Source organism: Somniosus microcephalus, chromosome 22 (assembly GCF_052327205.1).
Source record: "Somniosus microcephalus isolate GS21.2 chromosome 22, FLI_Smic_1.0, whole genome shotgun sequence".
In the NCBI taxonomy this organism is placed as follows: Eukaryota; Metazoa; Chordata; class Chondrichthyes; order Squaliformes; family Somniosidae; genus Somniosus; species Somniosus microcephalus.
Window position 1 is genome coordinate 18,099,817 of NC_141008.1, and position 22,482 is coordinate 18,122,298.

The window sequence follows — 22,482 nt, forward strand, 5'->3', positions numbered from 1 at the left end:
GGCTCTCCAACTAGTCCCATTCCACAGCTCTTTCTCCAGAGCCCTGCAAATTTTTCCCCTTCAAGTTTTCATTTAATTTCTTTTTGCAAATTACTATTGAATCTACTTGAACCACCCTTTCAGGCAGCGCATTCCCGATCACAACAACTCGCTGTCTAAAAAAAATGTCCTCATGTTGCTTCTGCTTCCTTTGCCAATTACCTTAAATACACAACATTACATAACATGAGGTTTAAATAGTTATAGAATCATAGAATCAAACAGCGCAGGCGGAGGCCATTCGGCCCATCGTGGCTTGCGTAAGGCCTGCTTTTTACAAGGTAAGTGGTGAATTAATTAAAATTAAAACATTTTTTCCACAGGTTTATTCTTTTTAAATACTTTAAAGCAAGGTAAGTTTATTTTTAGCCCCGTTAGAATATAAAATTATTTTTTTCAAAAATGTAAATTATTGTTTAAAATAGTTATTTCATGTAATTTATAGTTTACTTTAAAAATGGGATTTAAAAAAAAAATTATTTGAATGTTTAGTGCTTTTTTGGGGCCGTAGTATTTATAAGTTTTGACAGCTCTTCCCGTCAATCTTATGAATGGAGCATTCCCTGCTCCGATTGGCTGCCCATGGCCCATGTGATCCCAGGGGACGCATCGAACTAACTGCGCCCCTGGGATACGCAAGCACTGCGCGCCGGCAGTTGGACCAGGCCCCGGATCGGAATCCCACGGGGGCCCACAGCTCAACGGCCGGCGCGCTAGGTAAGTGCAGATCGGGGGCTTACACCCGCAGGAAACCCCTGACCCGAATTTCTGGGCCATTGAAACTGCTTCCACAATTCTTTCAGGCAGTGCATTCTAGATCACAATAAAAATATCCTCATGTGGCCTCTGGTTCCTTTGCCAATTACTTTAAATGCACGACTCTACAGAACATGAACATGATGGAATACAATACTGGAAAGTGTGAGGTTATGCACTTTGGCAGGAAAAATCGTAGAGCAAGTTATTATCTTAATGGCAAGAAACTGGAAAGTACTGAAGTACAAAGGGATCTGGGGGTCCTGGTGCACGAAACTCAAAAGGTTAGTATGCAGGTGCAGCAAGTGATTAAGAAGGCCAATGGAATGTTGGCTTTCATTGCTAGGGGGATAGAATATAAAAATAGGGAGGTATTGCTTCAGTTGTACAAGGTATTGGTGAGACCGCACCTGGAATACTGCATACAGTTTTGGTGTCCATATTTAAGAAAGGACATACTTGCTCCCGAGTCAGTACAAAGAAGGTTCACTCGGTTAATCCCGGGGATGAGGGGATGGACATATGAGGAGAGGTTGAGTAGATTGGGACTCTACTCATTGGAGTTCAGAAGAATGAGAGGCGATCTTATTGAAACATATAAGATTGTGAAGGGGTTGGATCGGGTGGAAGCGGGGAGGATGTTCCCGATGATGGGTGAAACTAGAACTAGGGGGCATAGTCTTAGAACAAGGGGCTGCTCTTTCAAAACTGAGATGAGGAGGAACTACTTCACTCAGAGAGTGGTAGGTCCATGGAATATGCTGCTCCAAAAAGCTGTAGAAGCTACATCATTACATACATTTAAAACAGAAATAGACAGTTTCCTAGAAGTAAAGGGAATTAAGGGTTACGGGGAGCGGGCAGGAATTTGGACATGAGTCTAGGTTCGGATCGGACATGGCCCTGTGGGTAGCGGAGCGGGCCCAGGGGCCGTGTAGCCTGATCCTGCTCCTATTTCGTGTGTCTAATTCTGTTAGATTCAGGAGATGGTTCTGTGATAGTGGATTGGCGGTTAGTATCAGATCAGCCATGATCTTATTGAATGGCGGAGCAGGCTCGAGGGGCCGATTGGCCTACTCCTGCTCCTATTTCTTATGTTCTTATGTTCTTATATACGTCTCCAGCGAATACGTAACTAATACACAACCCTACCTCACATGAAACTAATATACAACTTTACCCAACACAAGACTAATATACAACTCTACCTAACACGAGACTAATACACAACTCTAGTGAAAATGAGACTGATACACGACCGTACCTAAAATGAGACCAATTCACGACTGTACCGAATATGAGATTAATAGACCCAAAGAATAAAACAGTGTCAATCGAGGACATTCGACCCATCATGCCTGAGCCAGCTCTTTGAAAGCGCTATCCAGTGAGTCCCACTCCCCTGCCCTTTCCCCAAAGCCCTGTAAATATTTGCCCTTCAAGTATTTCTCCAATTTCCTTTTGAAAGTTACGATTGAATCTGCTTCCACCATCCCTTCAGGCATTGCGTTCCCGATCATAGCAACTCGCTGCGTAAAAAATGTTTTCATCACGTCGCACCTGGTTCTTTCACCAATATCTTAAATACACGACTCTATCTCACATGTGTTGTGTATGTACCTTTAAGAGAGAACTGCTTTTATGCTGTAGTACCGGCAGTGACCACACCTGTATATAAAGCAGTAGCAGGCTTCTGTACTTTCAGTTCCAGCATACTCTCTGTGCAGTAAACATCTCTTATTATCGTTCTCCTGCAGTCCGTGTGTTATTAATGCGCGGACACTACAGTGGCGACGAGCAGGTTCGAACTCACCTGCAGTACTGCATCACCTCACGGGGATCCATCCCTGGGAAGAAGCTTCTTGGAGGTCGAAGCCAGAGCAACGGGCGTCGACCGGGGGCAACCGCCCAGTGAGCCATCAGAGCCCAGAGAGTTGCAGGGGAAGCTGTGGAGAGCTGGGCCTGGTTCTCCAATCAAGGTGTCCCAGCAAATCGGGCTGGTAGCAGGTAGTGCGCTGACCCTTCCCGGACTGCGGCGGGCTAGAGCTCGGGTGAGCGGCTCTGTAAGGGGGCCGAGCAGCGTCGTCAGGAAGACAAAGAGAGAGAGAGGGTGGAGCGCACAGGGCGCGGCCGGTGCTCAAGAGTCGGGCAGCGTTGAAAAAGAGACACGCAGAAAGCCGCGGGGTGCCGCCATTACCTGTTAGAACGCGAGGATCAGCATTGGCAGCAGGGGGAAGAAGAAAAAGCATGGGAGGCGCCATTTTAATCCTTTGGGGAAGAAGGAAAAGCGCGGGACGCGCCATTTTAAGCCATTGGGGAAGAAGGAAAAGCACGGGAGGCGCCATTTTAAACCACCCAAGATGCCGAAGAGTGGCAGCATCACTGTTTTCGATAACGAAATAGAAGACTGGACCACGTGTGTGGAAAGAATTGAAGTGTACTGCAGGGCAAATGAGGTGGCCGTTGAAAAGAAGGCGTCGATATTATTAAATTTGATGGGTGCGAGAACGTACGGCCTATTGCGAAATTTAATTACCCCAGCTAAACCAATGGAGAAAAATTTTGAAGAGATTGTCAATATCTTACAGGAACATCTAAACCCTACACCGTTCCTGATAGCAGAAAGATTCAAGTTCCATAAACGAAACCAGCACAAAGACGAGAGTAATGTTGACTATCTTACGGAACTACGCAAGTTATCGACACACTGCCAGTTCAGAACAGGACTGGCAGATACCTTAAGGGATAAGTTTGTCTGCGGGCTCCAGAGTGAAGGAACCCAGAAACGACTACTTTCGGAAAAGGACCTTACGCTAGAAAAGGCTTTCAGCGTTGCAGTATCCTACGAAGCAACAGCACGGGGAGCTGCGGAAATACAACAGAAACCACAAGAATATAGCACTCATGAAATGGCATATGGAGCAGAAAAGTGCTATCGCTGCGGCAGAACAACCCATGACCAGAAGGATTGCTGGGCTAAGGACAAAGTATGCAGGCAATGTGGAAAAATGGGACACATAGCACGAGTCTGCAGGTTGGGAAAGAAAACCAACACTAAAAGAACTACTAAGGATAAGTACAAGAAAGTACAAAAGATGACGGACAGTAGTTCAGAAGACCAGAGTAGTGACAATGACTCTGGGAGCAGGGGACTAAGTTGTCTAAAGCTACACAACGTGATCGCAAAGGAGGATCACCGAACCATTTGGGTCACCCTCGTGATAGCAGGGTCCCAAGTAAAGATGGAATTGGACACAGGATCAGCCCTAACAGTCATGAGTCAACGAGACTACGAGCGGCTATTCTCACACATTCCTTTGAAGGATACGTCCATTGTCTTGAAGACATATACGGGGCAAAAAGTCTACCCCAGAGGAAAAATAAGGGTGCCCGTTAAATACAACGGCAAGGAAACATAGGAACTGTATCTATATATACTGTAAGATGGAGGACCACCATTATTGGGACGTGAATGGATCCGAAAAATACAATTGGATTGGCATTCCATTCAGGCACTAACTGTGGCTGACAAAAAAGTTGACGACGCCACACCGGGACGACTGTTAAAAATTCTAACTGACGCGAAAGAGGTGTTCCAGCAAGGACTTGGGACTCTAAAAGGCGTAACGGCAATGATAAAAATTGAAGATAACACAAACTCAAAATGTTTTAAGGCCAGACCAGTACCGTATGCGATCCGCCCAGCCGTTGAAGCAGAGCTGGAGAGTCTGAAGCATTCGGGTGTGCTGTCCAAGGTGGACTGGAGCGAGTGGGCCACACCCATCGTCCCTGCAATGAAGAAATCATTGAGCAGCACGCCTGGGGAACCGAAGAAGGTTCGCATCTGTGGGGACTTTAAGGTTACTGTGAACCCAGTCCTTCACACGGTACAATATCCACTTCCGCGGATAGAGGATATTTTCGCCTCACTATCTGGGGGGAAACGCTTTATGAAGATTGATCTGGCCCAAGCGTATCTACAAATGGAGGTAGATGAATCATCTAGAAAATACCTCACGCTAAACACTCACAAAGGTCTTTACCAGTACAATCAACTGGTATTCGGGGTAGCATCAGCTCCGGCTATTTGGCAGAGGGCGATGGAACAAGTCCTGCAAGGGATCTCGGGGACCCAGTGTTATTTGGACGACATCCTGGTTACGGGCGGAAATGACAGTGAACACCTTGCCAACCTGGAGCAGGTGCTCACTAGATTACAAGAATATGGACTACGAGCCAACCGCCCCAAATGCGAGTTTTTCAGGAAACAAATCTCGTATTGTGGTCACGTGATTGATGAAGAGGGGTTGCATAAGTCCCCAGACAAGATTGAGGCAGTAGTCAAGGCTCCAGCACCGGAAAATGTGTCACAACTGAGGTTGTTCCTCGGGTTGGTGAACTACTACCATAAGTTCTTGCCAAATTTGTCTACAATTCTGCACCCACTGAACGCCCTGCTGCAAACTGGAGTAGCATGGAAGTGGAGTGATGAGTGTAAGCGTGCCTTTCAGAAATGTAAATGCCTAATTACTTCAAAAGAAGTATTGGCTCACTACAATCCATCACTACCGATTCGGTTGGCATGTGATGCGTCTCCCTACGGCATTGGAGCGGTGCTGTCGCACAAATTCCTTGACGGTTCAGAGAGGCCAATAGCCTTTGCGTCACACTCGTTAACATCAGCCGAGCGTAACTACGCCCAGATTGACAGGGGGGCCCTCAGCCTGGTGTGGGGGGTGAAGAAGTTCAATCACTACCTGCACGGGCAGAAATTCACCTTACTGACTGATCACCAGCCTCTTGTCTCCATTTTTAACCCAAAGAAGGGCGTTCCGGTGATGACGGCACAACGGCTGCAAAGGTGGTCCCTTTTTCTAGGAGCACATCAATATGACATAGAGTATAAGGGCACGAAACAGCATGGAACAGTGCAAGAGGCCGAGGACAGAGAGGTCAGAGTGGGAGTGGTCCGAAGAATTAAAATGACAAGTGACTGGAATTTCGGGGTCACGCTTGCGGACTGAACGGAGGTGTTCCACAAAGCGATCACCCAATCTTCATTCGGTCACCCCAGTGTAGAGGAGGCCGCATTGTGAGCAGTGAGTACAGTATACCAAATTGAAAGAAGTACAAGTAAATCGCTGTTTTACCTGGAAGGAATGTTTGGGGCCCTGGACAGTGGGAAGGGAGGAAGTAAAAGGGCAAGTGTTACATCTCCTGCGCTTGCACAGGAAGGTGCCGTGGGAAGGGGAGTGGGTCTTGGGGGTGATTGAAGATTGGACCAGGGTGTCACGGAAGGAATGGTCCCTTTGGAATGCTAAAAGGAGAGGAGAGGGGAAGATGTATTTGGTGGTGGGATCACCCTGGAGGTGGTGGAAATGGCGGACGATGATCCGTTGAATGTGGACGCTGGTGGGGTGGAAGGTGAGGACAAGGGGATCCCTATCGTGGTTCTGGGAGGGAGGGGTAGGGGTGAGAGCAGAAGTGTGGGAAATGGAACGGACACGATAGAGGGCCCTGTCAACCACGGTAGAGGGTAATCCTCGGTTGAGGAAAAACAACTCTACCTACGATGAGGGTAATACACAACTCTACCTAACCTGAGACTGATACACAACTGTAGCTCACAAGAGACTGATACACAACTCAACCTAACACGAATCGAATTATCATGAGAGTAACACACACCCTAATCCAACTTGTGTCAAATATACGATGGTACGTAATATGGGAGTAAAACACGATTCTATGGAACTGGAGTACTGTACACAACTTTACCTCACAACTCAACCTAACATGAGAGTATTCCATGATTCTACCTAACATGAGACAAATACACAAATCTAGCAAACATGAGCCCAAAGCACAACTCTACCGAATATGAGACTAATAGAATCATAGAATCAAACACCGCAAATGGCGGCCACTCTGCCCATCGTGCCTGTGCCGGCTCTTTGGAAGAGCTATCCAATTAGTCCCACCCCCCTGCTCATTCCCCATAGCCCTGCAAATCTCTCCAATTCTCTTTTGAAAGTATTATTCAATCTGCTTCAATCATCCTGTCAGGCAGTGCATTCCATATCATAACAACTCGCTGTCTCAAAAATGGTTTTGTCATGTCACCTACGGTTCCTTTGCCAATTACCTTAAATGCACGACTCTATGGAACATGAGACTAATACACGACTCTACCAAGCATGAGGCTAAGACATGATTCTACCTAACATGAGATTAACGCACAACACTACCTAACATGAGACTAATATAAGAATCTACCTAACGCAAACGAATACATGACTCTATTGAATATGAAATGAATACACGTCTCTACCTAACATAGACTAATCCATGCCCTTACTAAACATTAGACGAATACATGACGCTACGTAACATAGGACTAATAGACGCCCTTATCCAACACGCGTCAACCCAACAGGAGACTAAACACAACTCGAATTAACCTGAGACTAATACTCAACCCTACCTAACCTGAGACCAATGCACGGCCCTACTTAGCAGGAGACTAACACATGACTCTACCTAACACAAGACTAGCACACGATGCTTCCTTACATGAAACTCTTAAAAAACAATATTGACAAATTGACCACACAGAAAACCTCAAGTAAATCCATCTGGAGAAGTAAGGAAAAATTAAAGTTGCTGAAAAATATTAATAATTTTCCACAAAATAGGAAGAGGAGATGGTCAAAACTGCAGAAATTGACAAAATGGTTGAAGATATTTTATGTAGACACTTAACAAAGGCCTGTAAGTGTTGGCCCATAGTGACCAGAGGGAGCAGCGAGGCGAGGTGAGGCGGAGCCCGGTATAAAAACCGGCTCCACCAACGAGGCCCGACCAGAGGGAGCAGCGAGGCGAGGTGAGGCGGAGCCCGGTATAAAAACCAGCTCCACCAACGAGGCCCAACCAGAGGGAGCAGCGAGGCGAGGTGAGGCGGAGCCCGGTATAAAAACCGGCTCCACCAACGAGGCCCGACCAGAGGGAGCAGCGAGGCGAGGTGAGGCGGAGCCCGGTATAAAAACCGGCTCCACCAACGAGGCCCGACCAGAGGGAGCAGCGAGGCGAGGTGAGGCGGAGCCCGGTATAAAAATCGGCTCCACCAACGAGGCCCGACCAGAGGGAGCAGCGAGGCGTACCAACTCAGCAGCGAGGAGAGAGGTAAAAAGTAATCAGTGTGTGACGTCACCAGGGAGCAGGTAAGTGATTGGTTGGTGAGTATTTCTCTTTTTTTAAACTTTAACTCTGTAGTTTATAGTTACTAGGGTCGTTTCTGGTGTAGCAGGGACTGTTGGTAGACTATACAAGCGCCTTAGAGATATCTTTAATTGGTGATAGTAAATTAATTTAAATTAATTAAAGGGTAAGTCATGCCAGGTGAGCCCAGCCCCGTGATATGCTCCTCTTGCTCTATCTGGGAATTCAGGGACCCCGGTGCCCCTGATGACCACGTGTGCCAGAAATGCATCCAGCTGCAGCTACTAGCAGACCGCATTGAGGCGCTGGAGCTGCGGGTGGATGGGTTGTTGAGCATTCACGATGCTGAGAGGGTCGTGGATAGCACGTTTAGTGAGTTGGTCACACCGCAGGCAAGGGCTGCACAGGAAGAAAGGAAATGGGTGACCACCAGGCGGAGCAATAGAAGCAGGCAGGTAGTGCAGGAGACCCCTGTGACCATTCCCCTCTCAAACAGGTATACCGATTTGGATACTGTTGAGGGGGATGACTCACCAGGGGAAGGCAGCAGCAGCCAACTTCCTGGCACTGGGGGTGCTCCTGCTGCCCAGGAAAGGAGGAAAAAGAGTGGGAGAGCAATAGTGGTAGGGGATTCTATAGTAAGGGGAACAGATAGGCGTTTCTGTGGCCGTAGACGTGAATCCAGGATGGTTTGTTGCCTCCCTGGTGCCAGGGTCAAGGATGTCACTGAGCGGCTGCAGGGCATTCTGGAGGGGGAGGGTGAACAGTCAGAGGTCGTGGTCCACATTGGTACCAACGACATAGGTAAAAAGAGGGATGAGGTCCTGCAGCAAGAATTTAGGGAGCTAGGTAGAAGTTTAAAGAGCAGGACCTCAAAGGTTGTAATCTCTGGATTACTCCCGGTGCCACGTGCTAGTGAGTATAGAAATAGGAAGATAGACCAGATGAATGCGTGGCTAAAGGGATGGTGCAGGAGGGAGGGCTTTAGCTTCCTGGATCACTGGGTCTGCTTCTGGGAAAGGTGGGACTTTTACAAGTCGGACGGTTTACACCTGAACCAGAGGGGAACCAATATCCTTGCGGGGAGGTTTGCTAGCACTGCTGGGGGGGGTTTAAACTAACTTGGCAGGGGGATGGGATACAGAGTGGAGCTATAGTAGGGGGTGATTTACAGCCAAATACGGAGGAAAAAACAAGTCAGCTGGGAAGGCAGAGCAAATATGTGAAGGCAAAAGGGAATATGGCAGGGCTGGAAGGCATTTATTTTAATGCAAGGAGTCTTGCAAATAAGGTGGATGAACTGAAGTTGTTGTTGAACACATGGGAGTACGATATTGTTGCTATCACGGAGACATGGTTGAGGGAGGGTCAGGACTGGCAGCTCAATATTCCGGGGTATAGAATCTTCAGGCGAGACAGAGGGGGGTGTAAAAGGGGAGGGGGTGTTGCAATATTAATTAAGGAGTCAATTACTGCTGTAAGGAGGGACGATATATTAGCGGGTTCCTCTAATGAGGCCATATGGGTAGAACTTAAAAACAAAAAGGGGGCAAGCACTTTGCTGGGAGTGTACTATAGGCCCCCAAACAGTCAGGGGGAGATAGAGGAACAGATATGTAGGCAAATCTCAGAGAAGTGCGAAAATAATATGGTAATAAGAGTGGGGGATTTCAACTTCCCCAATATAAATTGGGATAGTCAGAGTGTGAAAGGCTTAGAGGGTGCAGAATTCTTAAAGTGCATCCAGGAGAGCTTTTTGAGCCAACATGTAGAAAGTCCTACAAGAGAGGGGGCAGTACTGGACCTAATTCTAGGGAATGTAACCGGGCAAGTGGTGGAAGTGTCAGTAGGAGAGCATTTTGGCGACAGTGACCATAATTCGGTGAGATTTAAGGTGGTCATGGAAAAAGAAAAAGACGGCCCGGAAATAAGGGTTCTAAATTGGGGGAAGGCCGATTTTAATATGATAAGGCAGGATCTGGCCAAAGTGGACTGGGAGCAGCTACTTATAGGAAAATCCACATCAAAACAGTGGGAGACTTTCAGAAGGGAAATAGAGAGAGTACAATGCCAACATGTTCCTGTAAAGGTCAAGGGCGGGACCAACAAGCAAAGGGAACCTTGGATGACAAGGGATATACAAAAATGCATTAGGAAAAAAAGGGGGGCTTTTGGCAGTTACAAAAGACTAAGGACGGAGGAAGCCCTAGAGGAGTATAAAAAGTGCAGGGGCATACTTAAAAAAGAAATTAGGAGGGCAAGGAGGGGCCATGAAATAACACTGGCGAGCAAAATAAAGGAAAATCCTAAGATGTTTTATAAGTATATTAAGGGCAAGAGGATAACCAGGGAAAGGGTAGGGCCCATTAGGGACCAAAGTGGCAATCTGTGTGTAGAGCCAGATGATGTAGGCGGGGTCTTAAATGAATTTTTTGCATCTGTGTTCACTATGGAGAAAGACGATGTAGACATAGAAATCAGGCAAGGGGACTGTGACATACTTGAACATATTAGCATCGAGAGGGAGGAGGTACTAGCGGTTTTAGCAGGCCAAAAAGTGGATAAATCCCCAGGCCCGGACGAGATGTATCCCAGGCTGTTGTGTGAGGCAAAGGAGGAGATTGCAGGGGCTCTGACACAAATTTTCAGAACCTCTCTGGCCACAGGGGATGTACCAGAGGACTGGAGAACAGCTAACGTAGTACCATTATTCAAGAAGGGTAGCAGGGATAAACCAGGGAATTACAGGCCAGTGAGCCTAACATCTGTGGTAGGGAAATTATTGGAAAAAATTCTGAGGGACAAAATTAGTCTCCACTTGGAGAGGCAAGGATTAATCGGGGATAGTCAGCATGGCTTTGTCAAGGGTAAATCATGTCTGACCAATCTGATTGAATTTTTCGAGGGGGTGACTAGGTGTGTGGATGAGGGAAATGCTGTGGATGTGGTTTACATGGACTTCAGTAAAGCTTTTGACAAGGTCCCGCATAGGAGACTGGTCAAGAAGGTAAGAGCCCATGGGATCCAGGGTGCCTTGGAGCGTTGGATCCTAAACTGGCTGAGTGGCAGGAGGCAGAGGGTGATGGTCGAAGGTTGTTTCTGTGACTGGAAGCCTGTGTCCAGTGGGGTACCTCAGGGATCGGTGCTGGGTCCCTTGCTGTTTGTGATATACATAAATGATTTGGATGAGAATGTAAAAGATATGATCAGTAAGTTCGCAGATGACACGAAAATTGGTGGGGTGGTAAATTGCAAGGAGGAAAGCCTCAGGCTACAGGACGATATAAACGGGTTGGTCAGATGGGCGGAAAAGTGGCAAATGGAATTTAACCCTGAAAAGTGCGAGGTGATGCATTTTGGACGGACAAATAAGGCAAGGGAATACACAATGAGTGGTAGGACCCTAGGAAGTACAGAGGGTCAGAGGGACCTTGGTGTACATGTACATAGATCCCTGAAGGCAGCAGAACAGGTAGATAAGGTGGTTAAAAAGGCATATGGGATACTTGCCTTCATTAGCCGAGGCATAGAATATAAGAGCAGGGAGGTTATGATGGAGCTGTACAAAACGCTGGTGAGGCCACAGCTGGAGTACTGTGTGCAGTTCTGGTCGCCTCAGTATAGGAAGGATGTGATTGCTTTGGAGAGGGTGCAGAGAAGATTCACCAGGATGTTACCTGGGATGGAGCGCCTCAGCTATGAAGAAAGGCTAGACAGGCTGGGGTTGTTTTCCTTGGAGCAAAGAAGGCTGAGGGGGGACCTGATTGAGGTGTACAAAATGATGAGGGGCATAGATAGGGTAGATAAAGAGGAACTTTTCCCCTTAGTAGGGGGGTCAATAACAAGGGGGCATAGATTCAGGGTAAGGGGCAGGAGATTTAGAGGGGACTTGAGGAGGAACTTTTTCACCCAGAGGGTGGTTGGAATCTGGAACTCACTGCCTGAAAGGGTGGTAGAGGCAGGAACCCTCACAACATTCAAGAAGCATTTGGATGAGCACTTGAAATGCCATTGCATACAAGGCTATGGACCAAATGCTGGAAAATGGGATTAGACTGGACAGGGATTGATGGACGGTGCAGACACGATGGGCCGAAGGGCCTCTTTCTGTGCTGTAAAACTCTATGACTCTATGACTCTATGACATTGCAGAATCTTCACTGTGGCCAGGCACCAGTTCAACACATGTAAATCTGATATCTCACCTACAAATCATCCTCATACCTCAAATGTTTCCTGTCACTTTCAAATTCCCTTCACCAATAAACTTATTCATCTGTTCCTTTTGAATTTTTAAAAACACTCTGTGCTGTCAAACATCGTAAATCAAAATGAGGTTGCTGCACTGGCCTAAATTGCAAGTTTGGAATCGGCTGAGAAAAAAAGATTAGTGAAGTCAAGCGTAGGTCCCTTGCAGTCAGAATCAGGGGAATTTATAATGGGGAACAAAGAAATGGCAGACCAATTAAATACATACTTTGGTTCTGTCTTCACAAAGGAGGACACAAATAATCTCCCAGAGATGTCGGGAACATAGGGTCTAATGAGAGGGAGGAGCTCAATGAAATCAGTACTTGTAGGGAAATGGTGTTAGGGAAATTGACGGCATTGAAGGCCGATAAATCCCCAGGGCCTGATAATCTACATTCTAGGGAACTTAAGGAAGTGGCCTAGAAATAGTAGATGTATTGCTGGGCATCTTCCAAAATTCTATAGACTCTGGAACAGTACCCATGGATTGGAGGGTAGCTAATGTAACCCCACTATTTAAAAAAGGTGGTAGAGAGAAAATGGGGAATTATAGACCGGTAAGCCTAACATTGGAAGTGGGGAAAATGCTAGAGTCCATTATAAAAGATGTAATAGCAGAGCACTTGGAAAACAGTGACAGGATCGGACAAAGTCAACATGGATTTACAAAAGGTAAATCATGCTTGACTAATCTACTGGAAGTTTTTGAGGATGTAACTGGTAGAATAGATAAGGGAGAACCAGTGGATGTGGTGTATTTGGACTTTCAGAAGGCTTTCGATAAGGTCCCGCATAAGAGATTAGAGTGCAAAGTTAAAGCACATGGGATTGGGGGTAAGGTACTGATTTGGATAGAGAACTGGTTGGCAGACAGGAAGCAAAGAGTTGGAATTAACGGGTCTTTTTCCGAGTGGCAGGCAGTGACTAGTGGGGTACCGCAGGGATCGGTGCTAGGACCCCAGCTATTCACAATATATATTAATGATCTAGACGAGTGAACTAGATGTAATGTCTCCAAGTTTGCAGACGACACAAAGTTGGGTGGGCATGTGTGCTGTGAGGAGAATGCAGAGAAACTCCAGTATGATTTGGACAGGTTGGGTGATTGGGCAGATACATGGCAGATGCCGTATAATGTGGATAAATGCGAGGTTATCCACTTTGGTGGCAAAAACAGGAAGACAGATTATTATCTGAACGGCAATAGATTGGGAAAAGGGGAAGTGCAATGAGGCCTGGGTGTCCTTGTGCACCAGTCACTGAAGGTAAGCATGCAGGTGCAGCAGGCGGTTAAGAAGGCAAATGGTATGTTGGCCTTCATAGCGAGAGGATTCGAGTACAGGAGCAAGGATCTCTTGCTGCAGTTGTACAGGGCCTTGGTGAGACCACACTTGAGTATTGTGTGCTGTTTTGGTCGCCTTATCTGAGGAAGGATGTTCTTGCCATGGTGGGAGTACAGCGAAGATTCACCAGACTGATATCTGGGATGACAGGAATGACGTATGAGGAGAGATTGGGTCAATTAGGCTTATATTCACTAGAGTTTAGAAGAATGAGAGGGGATCTCATTGATACCTATATAATTCTAACAGGACTAGACAGACTAGATGCAGGAAGGATGTTCCCGATGGCGGGGGAGTCCAGAACCAGGGGTCACAGTCTAAAGATAAGGGGTAAGCCATTTAGGACTGAGATGCGGAGGAATTTCTTCACCCAGAGAGTGGTGAACCTGTGGAATTCTCTACCACAGAAGGCAGTTGAGGCCAATTCATTAAATATATTGAAGAAGGAGTTAGATATATTTCTTAAGGCTAAAGGGATCAAGGGATATGGGGAGAAAGCAGGGACAGGGTACTGAATTTGGATGATCAGCCATGATCTCATTAAATGGCGGAATAGGCTCGAGGGGCCGAATGGCCTACTCCTGCTCCTATCTTCTATGTTTCTATGTTTTCACATTGGTGAAACTTTGGTGAAAGAGCTTCTAAAACTTTGGGGAAATGGTGTCCATGCTGTTAAGGCCTTGTTTCTGGGGTTTCTATTAGCTCTTCCGTCGAAGTTATGGTAGATGAATGAAAGAAATTCGTCCCCAAATAAATTTTAGCACAGGAGGTGAGATTCACCCCTTCTTGCCTATGTTACATCAAGGCTGTTCTTGGGGCTGATTTTACACAGTCCCAATTTCCTGTGTTCTCCCTGTACCTATTTATCATCTTCTTCTTTGAGTCATTATTCTGAATGCTGGAATTGATTTAACATCGATCACCACTTGTGGCAGAGCAGTCCATGTTTTGATAACTCTGTGTAAAGGACCTTCTTCTGACCTTCCCGTTTACGTAGCCAGTGCTTATCTGAGAGCATGGCCTCACGTCTTTGACTTACTCGACCAATGGAAATAATTGATCTATAACTTTTATCGTTTTGAACAACTCAACCTGCCCACTCCCCAATATTCTCAGTTGCCGTTTCTGGTAACTCAGTCATCTCACATCATCCTGGTAAATCTTTATTGCATTTTCTCCGAGGCTATTATATCCCTCCTTTAGCGAGGAGTTCAAAATTGCACACATAATTCCAGATATGACCTAACCAACACTTTATACAGTCATAATGACCTCTTTGCTTTTGTGTTCAATCCCTGTTGATAGAAATCCTAGCCTTCCATTTGCCTTTTAATGGCTTTTTTACTGTTCAATCACGCTTAAGGATGTATGTATTTGTGTAACTCTATCTCTTTGTTCCTCCATTCATTTGAGTAATTTACCATTTAAAGTATATTTACAATCATTATTCTTGTATTTTCTATGTTAAATTGCACCTACCACTTATCTGCCCATTACCCGAGCCTACTTAAGTCCTTTATTTCTCTGTATTCTTCCTGGCAATTTGCTACTTTCCCTGTATGGTATCATCAGCAAGTTTTGATAGCCATATCTTTATATTTAAATTCAGATTATTAACATATGTGAAGAACAAAAGTGATCCCAGCACCAATCCCTTGGGCACCCCATGAGCTGCTGCCTACAATTTGAGAAACTTCTGTTTACCACTGCCCTCTTCTATCTGCTTTTCAGCCATCTCTTTATCAACAAACCCTATTTCTTCTGCACCCTTTTATCAAATGTTTTCTGGAAGACCATATTACCACATTCCCCCCTTGCCCAAGACATACAGACTTGAAAGGCCCTGAGCTTAACCACTGGCTGTGCGGAGTAAGCTGATCACAGCCAAGTTGAGAAGCTGTAATTAGATCCAGTGCCACTTGGCTGGGGGAAAATTCAACCAGCGTTCATACATGAGCTAGAAAATGGAGCTTTGGTCAATCTTTTTCCCAATACCACACCCTGATAAAGCTGGGATAAGATTGGAGTGAAAGACAGAAACTTCTGCAAAACTGTGAAGCTGCTGAGAGCGAAGAGAAGCAAATAACTTCTGTGAGCTGAAATAATTATATTGTCATAAGGATCCCAGGAGGATTCATTTGATGGATTGTTCCTTGAAACTTCTACACAGGGCAGTGATGGACAGTCAATGAATAGAACTGTAAATGCCTTTCGGCATGTACTGTTGCCATGGTTTTATTAGAATATAATGGGTCTCTGAAATTTTTATTTTATGTCCAATTAAACTCTAGAGGAAGCCAGCAAGACGATTATAAATTTTGACCTTCCAAATATGGGTTGCGACTGGAAAGAGTATTCTGAGTTATTTAACACTAGGATGGAGTACTGGTGCCACTTTGATCCCACTCCACTCTGGCCTCACCAGATTTGGCCTTCAATGCTGGTCCAATGAAGCTCAATATAAGCTTAAGGAAATATATCGCAAGTTTCTAATAGGAACTCTGGTCTTAATGTTGAGTTTAATAACTTTAGACCTTAATGAGCTCCCACTTTCTTTATAGCAGGAGATGCTGGTGATGTGGGATGGGTGTGCCAGCGTTTCTGGTGGGATAGAGAGTCGGATTGGTGCTTGGGGTGAGTAACCTCTGTCAGTACACTGTACTGGCAGCCCAGTCTGCACCTTGGGATGTTTTACTACTTTAAAGACGCTATATAAATGCAAGTTGTTGTTGGTGTTTGATTCATTTTCCTTCTCAAGCTGAGGGATTCTGTTCTGCTTCGCCAGCGCCTCCTGTTTCCCTTTCTGAACTGCCTTACCCCACCACTTCAACTATTCATACATTCTCTCAGTCTCTTAAGTATCTTTCATTTATTTTATTATGCCTCTTCCAATTGTTTCATTTTACTATCACTTCAGCCATTGAACCATTTCCTGTTTTCCTTTTCAGAACTTTACAGATCATTCTACTTCCTGTGTGTGTGTGTGGGTCTGTATAGAAACATAGAAACATAGAAGATAGGAGCAGGAGTAGGCCATTCGGCCCCTCGAGCCTGCTCCGCCATTCAATGAGATCATGGCTGATCATCCAAACTCAGTACCCTGTCCCTGCCTTCTCCCCATATCCCGTGATCCCTTTAGCCTTAAGAAATATATCCAACTCCTTCTTGAATATATTTAATGAATTGGCCTCAACTGCCTTCTGTGGTAGAGAATGCCACAGGTTCACCACTCTCTGGGTGAAGAAATTCCTCCTCATCTCTGTCCTAAATGGCTTACCCCTTATCCTTAGACTGTGACCCCTGGCTCTGGACTCCCCCGCCATCGGGAACATCCTTCCTGCATCTAGTCTGTCTAGTCCTGTTAGAATTTTATAAGTTTCAATGAGATCCCCTCTCATTCTTCTAAACTCCAGCGAGTATAAGCCCAATCGACCCAATCTCTCCTCATACGTCATTCCTGCCATCCCAGGTATCAGTCTGGTGAATCTTCGCTGCACTCCCTCCATGGCAAGAACATCCTTCCTCAGATAAGGCGACCAAAACTGCACACAATACTCAAGATGTGGTCTCACCAAGGCCCTGTACAACTGCAGCAAGACATCCTTGTTCCTGTACTCGAACCCTCTCGCTACGAAGGCCAACATACCATTTGCCTTCTTAACCGCCTGCTGCACCTGCATGCTTACCTTCAGCGACTGGGGCACAAGGACGCCCAGGTCTCGTTGCACTTCCCCTTCTCCCAATCTATTGCCATTCGGATAGTAATCTGCCTTCCTGTATGTGTGCGCGCGTGCAGCTGTGTGTGTCTTTGTGTGTGTCTGTTTTTCCTGCCCCTTTGGTCTGTTCATCTGTAATGAACTTGCCTGTTCTCACCAGATGCTGACTGACCTGCTGAGTGCTCCCAGAACTTTCTGTTTTTGTCTCTGACATTTGCAGTTTAACCTTTCATTTTCGGTTATGACTCCCAAACAATTGATGAGGCCTATACTGAGCCTATCCCATAAGCACCCTGTAGGATTTAAATGGAAGCTATGCTCAGCAATAATATAAAGAAGGCACTGCATAAAGCTATATTAAACTCCCAAATAAAGGTTCATAGCATCCTAATAATAAAGTAATATCATATCAGGTGCTGGGATAATTCAGTTATCACATTGCAACTGTGTCAACTGAGCCTCTTGTAACATACTCCCAGATATCACTTGCTGGGACACTCCTAGGTTTCTGTAATTGTACGTTTTCCTAAAATAGAAACTAGAACTATTTGAAAGGAGAAACAAAGGCTGCATTCTCTCCTTAGCCTCAGCCTGGTGCATAGGTGAGTTTAGCCTGCAGACACCATCATGAACACCTTCAATGCTGCTCCTTGGACATACCAACAGGGGATGTGTTTGGGCAGTGTGGGAAAGGGCAGAATTGCATAATAATACCCCAGATCACCTTGGTTGAGATCAGCAGAACCCAGGGGAAGTGTCAACATCCCAATTGGCCACTGGGTCAAGTGTACCTTTCAATTAGACGCTATGTCAGGGTGGCATACCTGCGGCCAGGGAGGCGCAATTTAAAGGCGAGGTGCGGGGCGGCCATTTTTGTTGCTGGCCGCCTGCCAGCACCTGCTTGCGCTCCCGTCCCCGGCCTCCTGAACACCACCCCCCCCCCGCAGAGTGCCGGCTGCGCTCCAAGAGCCCGGCACTTCTCTTGGGTGCCGGGCTCTTTTGCCGGCACTCCCGATCCTCGGGGGCCCAGCTGGGCCCCAGGTCGTGCTGCACAAGGCCCCTCCCCTTTAAGAAGGGGAGGAAGGCCTGCAATACCGCGGCGCGCCATGCCGCAGCGTGTAGCGCTGCGACACGTAGCTCCACGATATTCACTCGCAGCGCCCCAAGAGGGAGGCGGGGCGCCTCCAGTAGCGCCCTGCTTCCCTCTTGGGGCGCAACCACTCAATTTCCGGCATGGGGGTGCCCGGCGAAGTTAGCGCCTCAATTGGGGCGCTACTCAATTTTTAGCCCTTACTGTCCATGAGAGTGGTCTGCACAGAGTGTCTTAAATGGAGTGCACTTAAACAGAGTGTTGAACTTGGGAATTGGGAGAGAGTGGGAGCCTCTGTTAAGTTTTGGGTGAGTATTAGCTGTAAAAAGTGAAATTTAGTTTAACATTTTGAATTTAACTTAGAACTTTAAAAACTGTAGTTAACAGAATCTGCCTGTCAGTGGCAGTTAACTGTCAGTCAGCTGTAAGTGTTTGTCTTGAATAGGTGCTAATTACTGTGAGCAGGGAGCTGAGAAAGCACTTGTAACTTCTTCTGCAGCCTGGAGGAGTTTGTGTTCCATGTTTACACGGAGTGTGAGAGGTTGCAGCCCCTCTTCCACTATTTGAAGGGGCTGCTCCTCGAAGTTTGGCTGCACTTCAGTCCCATGCTCCTGATCTTTGGTCACCCGATGCGGAGGGGAGCGGGCAGGGCTGGAGACCTCCTCGTAGGACTGCTCCTGGGCCTGGCCAAAATGGCCATCAACTGGTCCGGGCAGCGGGCGGTCGAGGGGGTCGTGCGGTCCGACTGCCTGCTTCTCTTCCGCGGCCACATTCGCGCCCGGGTGTCCGCCAGCACGCTCGAGGCTTTCCGCGACCGGTGGGCACCAGAGCGACTGGAGTGCATCATCACCCCCAGGAACAAAATTTTAATTTGATTTGTTAAGTTTCCTTTAAAGTTTTTTTGTTAAGTTACAGTTTGTATTTGTAGTGCCCCTTTAAAGAGGGGCACATGTTGAACTTTAAATTGGCAATTGCCAGGATGAAGAAGAGTAAGCACTTGTAACTTGGGAGTGGCTCCAAAGGTACAAAAGTAAGTATTATCGGCTGACGCACAGAGTGGCCTACACAGAATGTCTTAAATGGAGTGCACTTAAACTTGGGAATTTGGAGAGAGTGGAAATTCCCTGCAGAGGGGGAAGGAGTGCTGCTTTTGCCTCCAATACTTGTACTGGTTTGTGTTACAGGTAAATATTGAATTTTATCTACCTAGAACTTAAACTAAATCTAGTAATTAGTTTAAAAAGGAAACTGTAAGCTGAGTTAATTAAATGCATAAAATTTAATGAACTAAATAATTAAAACAAGGTTATAAAGGGATGGCACAACTGCAGCATGTGAGACTTTGTGGAGAGCATTGCGATCCCGGACGGCCACGTCTGCAGTAAGTGTCTGCAACTCGAGGAACTTCAGCTCAGAGTTGTTGAGATGGAGTCCAAGGTGCAGACATTGTGGGGCATCAGGGAAGGGGAGAGTTACCTGGACACTTTGGTCCAGGAGGCAGTCACACCCCTTAGGTTAGGTAGTAGTGCAGGTCTGGTTAGTGGTCAGGGACAGGCGGGTGTGACTGCAACTAAGGGGTCCCCAGATTCAATGCTGGAGGAGCCTCGGCCTTTGCCCTTATCCAACAGGTATGAGGTTCTTGCTGCCTATGTGGATGAGGGCAAAGTCTGCAGGGTGGATGAGCAAACTGACCACAGCACCGTGGTGCAGGAGGCCATTCAAGTGGGGGGAGTGAAAAGGAATGTTGTAGTGGTAGGGGATAGATACTGTTCTCTGCAGCCGTGACCGGGAGTTCCGAAGGCTGTGTTGCCTGCCCGATGCCAGGGTTAAAGACATCTCCTTGCGGCTGGAGAAGAACTTGGGAGGGGGGAGGATCCAGTTGTGGTCCACGTAGGAACCAACGACATAGGTAGAACTAGGAATGAGGTTCTGCTGAGGGAGTTTGAGGAGCTAGGATCCAAATTAAAAAGCAGAACCTCAAAGGAAATAATCTTTAGATTGTTACCTGGGCCATGTGCAAATTGGCACAGGGACAAGCAGATCAGAGGGTTAAATGCATGGCTCAAAGAGTGGTGTGGGAGGAAGGGGTTTCAATTCATGAGGCACTGGCACCAGTACTGGGGAAAGAGGGAGCTGTTCTGTTGGGATGGTCTCCACTTATACCAGGCTGGGACCAGTGTCCTGGCGAATCGAGTAACTAGGGCAGTAGATGGGGCTTTAAACTAAAAGGGGGGGGGAGGGGTCAGGTGAGGAGAAATTTAGAAATCTAAAGAGAAAAGTCAAGGCAATGGAGTAATGTAGCAAGTTGGGTAAATATAAGCAGTGTGACAGGAAGGGACAGTTTAAAGGTAAACGTGCATCAGCGAAAAAGATGAAAGCAGGGAATAATGGTAAAAGGTTAAAACTAAAAGCTCTTTACCTGAATGCACAAAGCATTCATAACAAGATAGATGAATTAATGGCACAAATAGTGATAAATGGGTATGATACAATAGCTATTACAGAATTACAGAGACATGGTTGCAAGGTGACCAGGGTTGGGAAATAAATATTCCAGGGAACTTGACATATCGAAAAGACAGGCAGAATGGAACAGGAGTGGGCGGGGGTGGGGGAAGCGGAGGTTGCCCTGATAATTAAGGATGACATAAGGACAGTAGTGAGAAAGGATCTTGGCTCAGAAGATAAGGAAGTAGAATCAGTATGGGTGGAGATAAGAAATAACAAGGGGTAGAAAACACTGGTAGGAGTAGTTTATAGGCCCCCTAACAGTAACTAAACCATTGGACAGAGTATTAATCAAGAAATAATAGGAGCTTGTAACAAAGGTAATAATTGAGGGGGACTTTAATCTGCATATAAATTGGGCAAGTCAAATTGACAAGGGTAGTCTGGAGGATGAGTTCATGGAATGCATTTGAGACAGTTTCCTGGAACAATACCTCATGGAACCAGCCAGGTTGTTTTGTGTAATGAGACAGGGTTAATTAGTAATCTCATAGTAAAGGATCCTCTGGGGAAGAGTGATCATAATGTGATAGAATTTCACATTGAGTTTGCAAGTGACATTCTTAAGTCCAACACTAGAGTCTTAAACTTATACAAAGCCAATTACATAGGTATGAGGGGTGAGTTGGCTAAGGTAGATTGGGAAATTAGATTAAAAGGTATGACAGTAGATAGGCAGCGGCAATCATTTAAAGAAATATTCCAAAATTCTCAACGAATATATATTCCATTGAGAAATAACAACTCCATGGGAAAATTGATCATTCCGTGGCTAACTAAAGAAGTTAAGGATAGAATTAGATTAAAAGAAGAGGCTTATAATGTTGCAAAGAATAGTAGTGAGGATTGGGAGAGCTTTAGAAACCAGCAAAGGATGACCAAAAATTTGATAAAAAGGGAGAAAATAGAATGAGTGTAAATTAGCAAGAATTATAAAAACAGATCGTAAGAGCTTCTACAAGTATATAAAAAGGAAGAGTAAGCATTGGTCCCTTACAGGCTGAGACAGGAGAAATTATACTGGGGAACAAGGAAATGGTAGGGACTTAAAAAAAATATTTTGTATCTGTCTTCACAGTAGAAGGCATAAAAAGTATACCAAAAATAGTGTGGAACCAAGGGGCTAATGAGTGAGAAACTTAAAGTAATTAATATCAGTAGAGAAAAAGTACTTGAGAAACTAATGGGATTAAAAGCCGACAAATCCCCTGGACCTGATGGCCTACATTCTAGGGTTCTAAAAGAGGTGGTGATTGATTGTGATCTTCCAAAATTCCCTAGATTCAGGAACGGTCCCAGCGGATTGGAAGGTAGTAAAGGTAACCTTGCTATTCAAGAAAGGAGGGAAGAGAGAAAACAGGGAACTACAGGCCAGTTAGCCTGACAACAGTCATCAGGAAAATGCTGGAATCCATTATTAAGGAAGTGGTAACAGGGCACTTAGAAAATCATAATATGATTAGGAAGAGTCAATATGGTTTTATGAAAGGGAAATCATGTGTGACAAATTTATTAGAGTTTTTTGAGGATGTAACTAGCAGGGTAGATAAAGGGGAACCAG